The 13299-nt window shown below is 37.9% G+C and overlaps 1 long non-coding RNA gene across 2 annotated transcripts in view; it reads left to right on the top strand.

Moving 5' to 3' along the window:
• Positions 1–13299, top strand: part of LOC112441180 (uncharacterized) — a 204894-nt gene that overhangs the window by 173746 nt on the left and 17849 nt on the right. The window lies entirely within an intron of this gene.

Below are 13299 nucleotides of genomic sequence, written 5' to 3'. Positions count from 1 at the left end.
AAAGTGCTGGGATTACAGGCGTGTGTCACCATGCCCAGCCCACAGGAGATATTATTAAGGTGGGGTTTTTTTGTTTGTTTTGTTTTTTTGACTGAGTCTTGCTCTGTTGCTGAGGCTGGAGTACAGTGGCATGATCTCAGCTCACTGCAACCTCTGCCATCTGGGTTTAAGTGATTCTTGTGCCTCAGGCTCCTGAGTAGCTGGGGCTACAGGTACACGCTGCTACACCCAGCTAATTTTTGTAGTTTTAGTAGAGACAGGGTTTCATCATGTTGGCCAGGCTGGTCTTGAACTCCTGACCTCAAGTGATCCATCTGCCTCAGCCTCTCAAAGTGCTGAGATTACAGGTGTGAGTCACTGCGCCCGGCCACTTTTAAGGTTTTACTTTTGGTCAGTACTCTTGTGTTTGCAAGTGAAAGAAACCCAGCTTAATTTAGTTAGGTAACAAACCAAACTCTGGAAAGGGCTGGGTACACCAGGCTCCAGAAATTACTAGAATCAGGGATCCAGGCACTTCCTCCCACTTTGCCCTAAGCTTCTCTCTCTGGGTCAGCTTTATTCTCTTAGACCTTCCTCCATGAGGCTGGAAAAATGTGCAAAACCTCTGGGAAGTCCTCTGAGCCAGGGAAACAAGAAACATGACTGGCAGCTGCTATAGAACCCTAAGGTTGGATGCAGTGAAGGTCAGCTCCCCCAGAGAAAGGGTTGTTACACAGCCAAGATAAAATAGAGCCTTGCTAAAGCCTGCCTTCTCTTCATGCTGCCTACTCCGACCCTACTTCTCTCAGCTCCACAAACACTGGTGACTTTCTACTCTCCTTTCAAGACTCTGTTCAACTTTGCTTTCTCTGAGGCCTGACTGGCAGGGCAGCACTGTCCCTTCTTGTGTATGCCCCCAAGGCACCTGAATCCATCTGTGTACTGGGGAAGTACACCTTGCTGTGTTGCTTGTCCTGTTCTCTTTACAGATTCTTCTTCCCATGAGCCTGAGAACTCCTCAAAGACATTAACTAACTGCCTTAATTGGTTTTGTGTTACTTTATTTATTCAATTATTTATTTATCAGTTATTAATAGCCTACTATGTGGTAGGTTCTGAGGATTCAAAGAGAAGTAACATAAGATTCCTGTTCTCAAGGTGGTGAAGGTCATGTGGGAAATGCATGATAAATAGACACTGGCAGTGCAAGACAGTGGGATGAATCCATTACAGATGTCAGCTCTGGATACTGTAGGAGCATATAGGAGAGTCTCCTTCCTGGAGCAAGGATGACGGTTGAGAATGCCAGCAAGAGTTTCCAAGAAGGAAAAGGCACCACCCCTAGCCTGAGTCCTGTTGAATATGATGGAGCCTTGTTGTGTGGGGTCTGAAAGGAGAGAGCATTCTCTGCAGTAAGAACAGCACATGAGGAAGTCAGGGGATGCCCCAAAGAGCAACATAATAAAAGGCTTATGTTTGGGTGTGATAGATAAGACAGAGACACATGAAGTAGTTGGACAATAAGACAGTTTCCAATCAAGTACTAATTTTGCAGTACAATGAACTACGAGTATAGAACGGATCACCATGCACTTATTCTGGAAATCTCTCAGAAAATGTGGGTTCTGACTCACTCCTTGAGAAATGACAGTGCTAAATCTGAGATAAAAAAAGGTCTGGGTTTCAATCTCACTCTGCCAATTATTAGCCTGGTGATATTTTCTCAATCTTTAATTTCTACATCATGAAATGAAGACACTAAGATTCAACTCTCAGAGTTGTATTGAAGATAAAATAAGACTTGTAAACTGTAAAGCACTACACAAACATTAGTTTGTTCATTGAAACTGTTTACCTGTAAAATAGAGAATTCTTCATTGATAAAGATATTTGGATGATATAAAAAGAAGCATAAGTATACTTACATGCAATGATACAATATTTACATTAAAAATATGTTAATTTAACATATTTATACATATACTTTGTATAAAAATCTTGGTTAATGCTATTGAAAAATGCAGATGTGTTAATGAGTTGACTGTGTCTTTTTACACATTTCTGACTCTTAGGATAGGGCAGAAAAACAGCCCTTCAGGGTAGGCCGTCTGATTCAGTGGTACGTGTGATGTGTTAGGAATTAAGTAGTTCAGGTGTGCTAATTTTGAAGTAAACTCTCTCCTAAGCAAACTGCATTCCTGTAGACAGAAGTTTTACTTCAGGATTTCTGTCTCAAAATAGAACTCTAAGTGGTGCAACTTTCTCTTCACTGTCTCCATTTCCTCCTCTTTAAATGACCATAAGCAATGGCAGCATTTTAAAGTCACACTCATACAAGTGGTGTTTAGAGAAGTTTGATTTCATTAGTCTTATACTCTGGTCAGATGTAGGCAAGGGCAAGGAACATCTAACAGATACAGAACGACCCACTAAAAGAATCTGAACTCTTTTGAGTGCTTTTCAAAGACTATGGGTGAAATACTAAAATGTAATTGACACAGTGTGTTCAGGCATGCAGTGTAAACAATCCTTCACTCCACGTGCTCCATCAGTTCTAGACAGCCCTTGGCTATCTTGTGGGAAGAAACCCCTGCTTTGTCTCCCTCGTTCCCACTGATACCAACACTGAGCTGATCATTATAGAGGAGAGTGACTCCAGTGCTTTTCCATGTGGCTGTGAACGTGGACCTGAAAAGCATCAAAAGAAACATTAGAGATTTGTCACTCACTCTTGCTTAATGATGAATTCAAGGAAGCTGAAAGTGGAGGCCCATCACTCCCAGCTATGGGCTCGAAGTTATGGCCAGTTGGTAGTCCTCTTTCTCCATCCATTACTGCATCCACCTGGACCTAACTGTTCTAAGAGCTACCTTTCTAAAACTTATGTAAGGAAAGAGAGCATGACTCTTTTCTTGGAATATGAAGTCTATGAGATATCAATACAAATTCTACAAAATAAGGAGGTATTCTAAGGTCAAACAAGTTTAAGAAATCCTGAATATGTCTCCACTGGACATTCAAAATGTACATCAGCATAGCTAAGGCTGTAAAATAAAAATAATACAATAAAGTAAAATAAAATAAAACATTTGCTTTCCCAGTGATTTGACTTTAGAACTGTTTTATTTAGTAATACTCATTAACACCTTGAATACTTCTTGCTTCTAGTTTATAAGAAGATAATGTTCTTAGAGAAGTCTCAGTAAATAGTCCTCTTGAAGGCTGAAGTCCATGCTTTAGACTGAAAAAAAGTTGAACGTAGCTTGGATAAATCTTATAATTGAGGAATACATGCTTACCATCCAAAGGTTCTTTTTAATAGCCAATTATTTATTAAATTGGGGGTTTGCCGGGGAGGTGGGAGGTGAAATAAGCAATCAGCATTTGAGCCCATTCCTTATTCAGAGAAAATTTTTTTCTCTTCTATTACTGGCTAGATCTCATGGAAAATCCCTTGAAAATGCTGAAATGGACTTTTCCTCTCCCTCTCCTCTGGCTGTTTGCCTTTTTTTCATAAAGAATGAGTGTAGATTTGATCTGTAACTATTATAGTTTATATTTGATGGGACCCTATGGAAAACTACTAGCCAAGAGAAAGAGTAATCACTAGTAGTTTTAACTGTAATCACAGAGAAATCCTTCCCTCTCCTTCAACCTTTCCATGGCTCTGTAATTGTGAGCCGTATCTTTCATAGGACGTTTCCCATAGGTGCTAAGATCATATTTTCTCTCCATGTAGGTTCTCCAAAGTATCTTTTTTTTTCTACCCACAAAAATAGACAGGGAGTCAGGCAATGGGATCAACTGTATTCATCATACATATCATTTTATACCTCTTCAAGGAAGCTTTTCTTGATCAATTTTCTTCTCTAATCACTGCTTCTCCCAGCATTTCTTCTGAATCTATTTAATGCGTAGGATATTATTTTACCTATGGTGTCACAATACTTTGCAACTGATCTTAGTTTATTCATCTGTGTGTTTTCTCTGTCAATTAGAATTTAAAGTTCATTGGAGGCAGGTACAATATATTTAATTTTTTCATACTATCTTCAAAGTCTTACATGCAGTAAGACTTGTACAGAGTTTTATACATAGTGGGCATTTGCTTATTTGAATTAAAAATAATTTACGTGGAATGAATGTCAGGACATCTATTCATCTCCTAGGTTTTCTATCGATATGACTGGAACGTGAACATTGGAGTCCTCCTGACCTGAGCTCAAATCCTAGGCCAAAAACATCAGTAATCTTTGTGCTCTTAATCAAGCTACTCTTCTTCTCTGAGTTTCCATTTTCTCATATCCACAATGGGGATCTTCTATCTACCTTTTCCTAAAAGACTGTATGAGGAATAGTTAGAAGTTTAAGTTCTGATGTCAGACAGTTCTGATTTGAAAGCCCTCTCTGCTACTTGCTACCTCATATTGAAAAAATTGGTTAACCTCTGATGAGCCTCATTTTCCTCATCTGTGAGTTAGGATCCATAATAGGATTTATGTCATGAACTTGTTTGGATTAAATGAAATAATGCAAGGAAAACTTAGAATGGTACCTGATACCTAGCAAGCATTCAATTAATGTTAACTGCTGCTGTTGAAGAGTACCTAGAATACCTGATGTTGGTGGGCTCAAATAAACCATAGTTCTTTCTCCTACTAATTCCCATCTTTAAATCCATTGCCATGGCAGATGCACTTTGCAAATCTGTTGGCTAAATGCGTAACTTTCATTGCAGGAATGGCATTCTGCCTGTTTTGCCTATCTTAAATGGCACAAAATTCTTCTGAAGGAAAAGACTTTCTCAGGAAGATAATCCATATCTGGATTGAAAAGAGCTTACGTTTTTAAAGTGTGGGTTGGAGACATTTTTTAATTGAACGCAGCCATTTTTTATCATGTTGATTTCCTCAGGATATGAATCAGAGAGAAAGAACTGAAGTCTTGTCTCAGGAAGAAAGAGGGCAGGCAGAGGATTTTTCACTGGTAAGGCAACTTGCACACTTGTCCTTTTCATAGTGAGTCATGATCTATGATACATTTCATAGCAATGTCTATGAGTTTCCAATTCTGGAATTAGACATGCCAGCCAAATAAGGGAGGGAGAAGAGAATAGACTTTTAATCCACCTCATTGCCATTCAGAGTTCTAGAAGTGGAGCTTCAAGAAAAGGAGTATTCTAGCACCCACTTTTAGTCTTATCTTTAAACACATTGAGAAAGAGAATTAGCTAATTACTTTCCAAATGCTTCCAGCAGAGCAATTCCACAGGGTTTTTTTTCCCCCAATAACTAGCTCTAGTGTTCCAGAAAAATCAGTCTCCCTAATCTCTTTCCAAATCTTTTTTTTTTTTCGCTATGACTTGAGGCTAACTTTTCTTTTTCTTTGTTTTCATACTGGCTGACCTAAGCTCTTCTTAAAATGACGCCATGAATTTTTTTAAGTTATTAAGCCTACCTTCCCTAGTTTTTTTTTTTTCTAATGAAGGAAACTTAACTCTCTTGAAAAGCTCTCTTATATCCAATTTTTTTACACTTCAAGTCACTTTGGACTGATGTTCTAAGGATGTTTCCCAGCTATTCTAGTAACGAATAAAAAACACCAATGGTTTGTTACCATTGGTCCTTCACATCCATGGATTTCACATCTGGGGATTCAATTAACTCTGGATCAAAAACACTTGGAAAAAAAAAGGATTGTTGTGTCTGTACTGCACACCTACAGATTATTTTCTTGTAATTCCCTAAACAATAAAATATAACAATTATTCACATAGTATTTACATTTTATTAGATATCATATGTAATCTAGAGATGATTTAAAGTATACAGGAGGATGTGCATAGGTTACATGCAAATACTAGACATTTTATATAAAGGACTTGAGCATCTGCAGATTTTGGTATTGGCAGGGGATCCTGGAACCAATTCTCCATGGATGCCACTTGATGACAGTATATGCACTTGGGTATCCCCAGGACTTGGTGCCACTCAGAGTATATTACAGGTGCTTAAAATGGTGACTGAATAAATATGACCTTATATTTCTATAGCTTTTAATGCTTTATGGAAAACTTCAATTTCCTTAAAAAGTCCTGTCTGCAGTTGTCTTATTTTCACCTTTTCCACCACCCAAAATAACCTTACCTTTGGTTATAAAGTCAGTAAGTTTTACAGTGGAGACCAGAACTTGGTCTCCAGTTCCCAGCCACACAAGTTTATTGCCTTAACCTGAACATTTGCTAAAGTGGTGGTGCTAGTGTTTTGAAAAATGTAGACCTCCCAAACTCAACCTTGTACTCATATAATGAAGAGAATAACAAGAGTGCAGACCAGTTCTAATATGTCTTTGTTTTGGGAATATATCTGAACATCATGTTATTTTTAAATTGTAAAATGTGACTTGTTCATACTTAGCTTTTATTCTTCTCTGAGCTTGAGCTCCAATTCTCACTGACTTTTCTACAAGCTCATCATTTTTTCACATGGTATCTCTACATTGTGTTATGGTATGAAATATTAATAGCCCACAATAGGGCACTTTTAATCTCTTCATCACCAAGATATAGGACATCTTGGTGCCTTGATTAAATAGTGCGTGGTCAGTGTGAGGACCTTGATTCTCCTCCTGGTGAAATTCTTTCTGTCACAAGATTTCTTCAATGTAAAAATCAACAATCATTACTATTCCTTTCATTACTTCACTGGAGTTCGAAGTCAGCCAAAGAAAGATATTAAATAATCAGGGAGACAGGGTCTCTTGCATTGAACTCCTTAAAGGCAGGGGCTATGTCAGAAATTTATGCCGAGCGCCGTGACTCACGCCTGTAATCCCAGCACTTTGAGAAGCCAAGGTGGGTGGATTGCTTGAGGTCAGGAGTTCAAGACCAGCCCAACCAACATGGTGAAACCCTGTTTCTACTAAAAAAAAAAAAAAAAAAAAGCCTAGCATGGTGGTGCATGCCTGTAATCCCAGCTACTTAGGAGGCTGAGGTGGGGGAATCGCTTGAACCTGGGAGGCGGAGTTTCAGTGAGCTGAGATTGCACCACTGCCTTCCAGCCTGGGTGACAGAGCAAGACTCTGTCTCAAAAAATAAGAAAAAAGAAAAGAAAAGAAACTTATGTAGCCCCATCCCCTAATCCAGGGTCTGGCACAGAGCAGGTACTTAATACATTATTAATTACAATTGAATTGACATCTATAAGAAAATTCAAGAAATCTGAGCCTTGTGACTTTGTCCATAATGATGTGGCCTTAGCTAAGACTCTGAGCTTCTGTTTTGTCATCGGTTAAATGGGATCTCTGTCTACCTTTAATGGGAATGTGAGAGTCCTAGGAAATTTGACCTTAAGGAATATTTGTTTTAGACTTCACAGACTAGATGGAGTTCTAGTTTTTAAGTTAATAAATTACAGACTAACAGGCTTTACATGAATAATCAAAGCAAAGGGGCTCTTGGTGACCTACTTGTGAATTAATATTTTTAATTAGTAAGTCATTTTTGACAAATTCACACAACCCTCGATATCTGTTTGTTTGTTTTTATTTCCTTTAATTCACTTTCCATTATGGTCAACTTTACTATTGAAATGAAATCATCAACTTGAAGATATGTTGAGAAATGGTGTTACAGTCTGGGTTCATAAATCTTAACAGGAAGAACCTGGAGCCAAGCAGCTCAGAGCATTATGAAATCAGTTAATTCAGGCTTCTGGAATATGTGAGCAGTCTACCACTTTCTCATTAATCTGAGGCAGAATGCCCAGAAAGAGTATTTCGCAAAGGTTAGTGCAAAAGAGAAGTCCATTGAGTCATTGTTGGGTGTTGGATAACAGAGCAAATTTATTGCATTAATCAATGGAGGAAGTCTGTATTCTAAGATTGCCTTGCTAAGAAAGTCATTGTAAACTTGTAAATGAACAATTCTGCTTCCTCAATGGCTCTCAAACCTGAATGGGCATCAGAGTCATCTGGAGGACTTGTTAAATCACAAATGGCTGGGTACTACCCTTAAAATTTCTTCTGATTTTGTAAATTCTAATTTGGGGGTGGGGTGGATCCCAAGAACTTGCAATTATCACAAGTTTCTAGGTGGTGCTAATGCCACAGGACGGGGACTATACCTTGAGAACACTGTGCTACTTGATTTTCCTTAAGATTGCCAAGCCTGGTGAAAATAAACATTCCGTGGGACTGCTGCTCTTTTCTGAGACTGATTTAATGAAATAGGACTTAGATAAGCCATCAATAGCACAAGCCACAGGCAGACATCTATGGGTCAGAGTGTCTGTATAGAACTACAATGAACCCTAGATATAGAGAGACAGATTTTTTTTAGGTTAAGTTTTAAGCTCAGCTCCTTCATGACTTTGTAGGACATATTATTGTGGTCTGTTCCAAGCTCCTTCTGGAGTCATCTGAAAATATATTGCCAGAATCTTTTTAAAAAAGGGAGAGGAGATATGTTTTCATTTTCTTTCAGGTGGTCATTCCAGGTTGTTATCTCTTTTCCAACAAACAGGCCATGTATTCAGGCATTCTACCCTCTTGCTTTGTAATTTAATCAGTCAGTAGACAGTAATTCTCTATCAAGTTCTTTTAAGTCAAGTTCTTATTTCATATAGGTACAATGTTATCAATTCTGGTTATTTTCCTGGAAGCTCATTTTATTCAATTCAGTTCAACACCCATTGTGTGACTTCCTATGCTAAGCACTATTCTAGGGACTTAAAAAAAGACATGACCAAGACATACACCAATCCCTACCCTTGCAGAATCTACATTCTAGCACAGGGAGACAGACAGTAAACAGTACATCAGCCAATATATTATATTCTTCATAGTAAATGCTATGGAAAAGATGAAAATAAAGCAGAGTGATTAGGTTTAAGACTGGGGTGGGGCACTGGCAGAGGAAGACCATGTGCACAGTTGCAATTTTAAATAGGAGTGTCAATTGAGCAAATATCTGAGGCAGGTGAGACTGTAAGTATATATCCAGGGAAGAGTATCACTGGCAGAGAGAACAGCCTGTGCAAAGGCCCATTGGCAGGAGACTGCCTGGCACATTTAATGAACAGCAAAGAAGCCAGCATTGCTGATTCAAAGAGATGGAAGGGAATGCATTATAGGTCAGAGAGATAACAGAGAGGCAAGGGCGAGGCCCCATAAGGCTTTGCAGGTTACTGATAGAAGACTTTGGCATTAATCTGAGTGAAATGGGTGTTACTTCAAGGTGCTGAGGAAGAGTTGACTTTTTAACAAGGGTCTTTCAGGATATTATGTAGAGACTAGATGAGCAGGGCAAGGATAGAAGCAAACAGACTAATTAGGAGGCTGTGCCAGTAACCCAAGAAAAAGATGATGTGGCTCAGGCCATAGGTTGGTCAGTAGAGGTTATGAGAAGTAGTCTGCATATGGATATATTTTGAAATCAAAATTCAATAGGATTTTGTGATAGATTGGATATGGAGTGTGAGTTGAAAAGAAAGCAAAGTTTTGGCTTGAGCAACTAGAAATATAGCTATGGGTTGAGATATGGATTGAGATGCTATTGACTGAGATGGCTATAGGAAGAGCCAGTTTGTGAGGAATGTTGGGTTTTAGGTTTTGGATATACTGGTATTGAAATGACTATTAGACACCAAATTATAGATGTCAAGTCGGTTGTTGATCATGCATATTTGGAGCTAACCAGAATGTCAACTTCCCCCAGCCAAAGATGGAGACCTAGGAGTCACCAACATGTTGGGATTACAAACTGTGAGGCTGAGTGATATTATCAAGTGAGTGTGTATAAATAAAGTAGAGAAGACTGGGACTCAGCTCTGGGGGTCCTCAGAATTATAAGTGGAGACTGAGGTGTGACTATCAAGGCAGAAGAAAAACTAGGAGGTTGTGGTGTCCTAAAACCCAAGAGAATGAAGTGCATCAAGTAGAGAGGAGTCAAAAGTAGTGACAAATATTGCTGATAGATCCAGTATGATGAATACTGAAAGTCATTCATTGAATTTTCCAACTGAGCAACACTGGTGACCTGAACAAGAACATAATTTGGTAGAGTTGTGATAGTTAAAGCCTGGTTTAAGTAGCTTAATGGGGAATGGTAGGACAGGAACTTGAAACAATGAGGAAATCCAACTCTTGAGGTTCCTGCAAAGGGAAGTAAAGAAATTGGATGAAAACACCTGGGGAAAGTGAGGTCAACCTAAGGGGTTTGTTATTGCTGCTGTTTTTGATTAGGAGAAATTACAATATGGTTATGTGCTGATGGAAATGGTCCAGTAGAGAGAGAGAGAGATTCATGTTTTAGGAAAGATAGCAAGAATTCCTTAAGCAATTTTGTTGAGTCAGAAAACAGTGATAGTATCTAATGTCCAAGTGGAAGATTTGGCTTCAAAGAGAATATAGATTATTTCCATCCATAGTAACAGGCATATTTAGGGTAGTAATGCTGCTTGGGGAGGAAGTAGATATAGCAGTAAGGCCCTCTGTAAAATTCCTTTTTATCACCTAGTTTCTCCATGAAGTAGGAAACATTATCTCACACAATCTCAAAAATTGTTCAAAAGAAAATGAAGCCCAGGTATATGCCTCTATAAGTATTTATTCAAAAAATAAAACACAGCCAAACATAATACAAAAAGTATGCCATAAATGTTCTATTTTAGGAGTTTTTCTGCATGAAGCAATTGAGATTTTAGAATAGGGATCTAATGTCTTTTCAATTAGGGACACTTCTTTTCCTGGTGAATGTCTCTGTATTAAGCACAGGCATTCTTCCTTGCTTCATTAACCTTCAGATTTATTCAAAAATAGGGATATTTATATATAAATTTTTCTATTTGCCAATTAAATGTGCATAAATGTAACTTTTTTAGATGTTATATGTGGGTGGAGTGATTTCTATGAAAAATCTTTAGCCATCTCTTGCTCTTCATTTCAACAAGGTGACTGGCCCCCATCATCTTATCAGTGTTGTCAATTTGGTACTTTGTAGATATTGGCTGCAATTCTTAAACAGATATAAACAGGAGCTTCCACTATTCTTATTTATAATAAGTACATAAACTTTAATCAGAGATAGGAAGCACCTATATGATTTTTTTAAAAGACATAGTGGACCCTTTAATCTAAATTCTGTTTCTTCTCTGGTATAAAAAAAAGTCACTTTTTGGAGGTTAGAAACTATATTTTAGTGCTTTGCTTGAACAAAATTTACAAAACACAACTCAGTAAGCTATTTCATAAATGTTTTGCAATTGTAATGATCTTAGTTTGGGCTGCTATAACAAAATAGTATAAACTGGGTGGCTTATAAACAACAGGAACTTATTTCTGACATTTCTGGAGTCTGTAGGTTCAATATCAGAGTACCCGCCTGGTTGTGCAGGTTCCTCTCCTGAGTTATACACTGCCAACTTTTTGTTGTATCCTCATGTGGTGGAAAGAGAACTCTCTGCGGTCCCTTTTATAAGGACACTAATGCCATTCATGAGGGCTCCACCCTCATGACCTGATTTTTTCCCAAAAGCCCCACCTCCTAATACCATCACGTTGGGGGTTAGGATTTCAACATATAAATATTGGAGAGGCACATATATTCAGTCCATTGTAATAATAAAACATATAAGATAGATGTTTTAAAAATACTTTTTAAGATTCTTTCATATTAGTGATCAAGTGAATTTGAAGCAAAAGGGGAATAACCATAGTATTGAGCTCATAGGGTTGTAGGGGAAATGAAGTGATATTGTCCATGTAAAGTAACTTAGGGCAATGCATGGCCCATGGTAAGTGACTAATACATTACTGTAGTAGGTATAAGATGGTGATGGGGTTCCTTAAGAAAAATTCCATAAAATTGACAAAATTAGGGCACTGTTCTTAGTTAGCTGCTGTGTGTGTGTGTGGTTTGTATGTGTGTGTTGTGGGTGGGGGGTGACAGAAGATTACTATAGCCAGCATCAGTTTATCAAGCACGAATTTAAAGAATGAATTGAAAGAAACAATTCGTCCAGCTTTTATGTGCCAGGTACTGTAGTAAGCATGTTAGATACACATTGTATTTAGTCCTTATGATAGCCCTGCAGAGTAAGTTGTATTAACCCAATTGTATGAATGAGGAAATTGAGTTGGGAGGAAATGATTAAATGCTACAATGGGAGAGCTGTCTGCAATTTGTTAAGTAAATTAAAAGACTGACCTTATCTACTAAGCTGTCCATAAAAGAGCAAAATCCTTCCCAAGGTCACCATGGGATTTGATTCCTAAGTCCTCAGTCTTCTTTTCACTATTCTAAGTTATTGACTTGCTCATCTAAATCCAACCTAAATTCAAATGCATGTTGCTGGTTTGATCAGAATCAAGAAATTTGCTTACTCTGCAATTAGTCATCGGATTTGCCTCTGAACATGTATGTAGAGATGGTTCACTCTTTAGTACTGGTAAAGGTTGAAGACAAAAAGAAAATCTCATCTTTTGTCCCTTGAAAGAAAAAGCTTTTCCCATTCCAGAAGACCATGGTATAGTTTCCTTAAAAACTAGCTGTGTTTCAAACTCAAATGACTCTTGCTGTGGTTAATGAAAAGCACAATATTCCTTCTCTCTTCCTGTAGGAATGCAGAAATAGGAAAAGAGAAAGAAAAAAAAGGAAAGAAAAAAGAAAGAGAAAGAAAGAAAAGAAAGAAAGAAAGAAAGAAGGAAAGAAAGAGGGAGGGAGGGAGGAAGGAAGGAAGGAAGGATCTAATTTATTTTTTTCTATTCAGAACAGAAAAAATCAATTAGAACAATAACTTTTTTTTCTCCCAAGGGGAAAACCAAGTTGTTGCAACTCTTTGGAGACTTGGAAGGATGTCATACCCCATTCATTTATGGCAATCAGTTGTTGAACACTTAGCAACTTCATTTATAAATGAAGGAGAACAGTTTGGCTGGCAGAACAACTTACAAATATTATATTTTGTACCTGAGTTTATTCTAGAACAAAATATATATCAATACAAGCATTTAGAACACTTATTATGGAAATGTCAAACCTCCAGTTTTTAACCCTTTGAGTGTTTTTTTAAAGACGTGAACACATAAACTCTTCACTGAGTCTATAGCTGACCCCATGAAAACAGGAAAACATGATGCCAGAGCCTCAAAATGTTTCTTTCTTTCTGTAACTTGGATGGAGAGGTGGAGAATTCTCATTCTGGAAGGGAGAGGAGAACTGCCTGGTTTCCATTCTGAGCTTAGTATAAGAATAACTGTGTGCAAATATATGAAGGATTTATATTTTTCAATAATGAAAAAACAATTTGCCCACCCACAACC

This window comes from Pan paniscus, chromosome 9, assembly GCF_029289425.2.
Source record: "Pan paniscus chromosome 9, NHGRI_mPanPan1-v2.0_pri, whole genome shotgun sequence".
NCBI classification, from domain to species: domain Eukaryota; kingdom Metazoa; phylum Chordata; class Mammalia; order Primates; family Hominidae; genus Pan; species Pan paniscus.
Note: the sequence above shows the minus strand (reverse complement) of the source record. Positions and strands in the feature narration are given on the sequence as shown.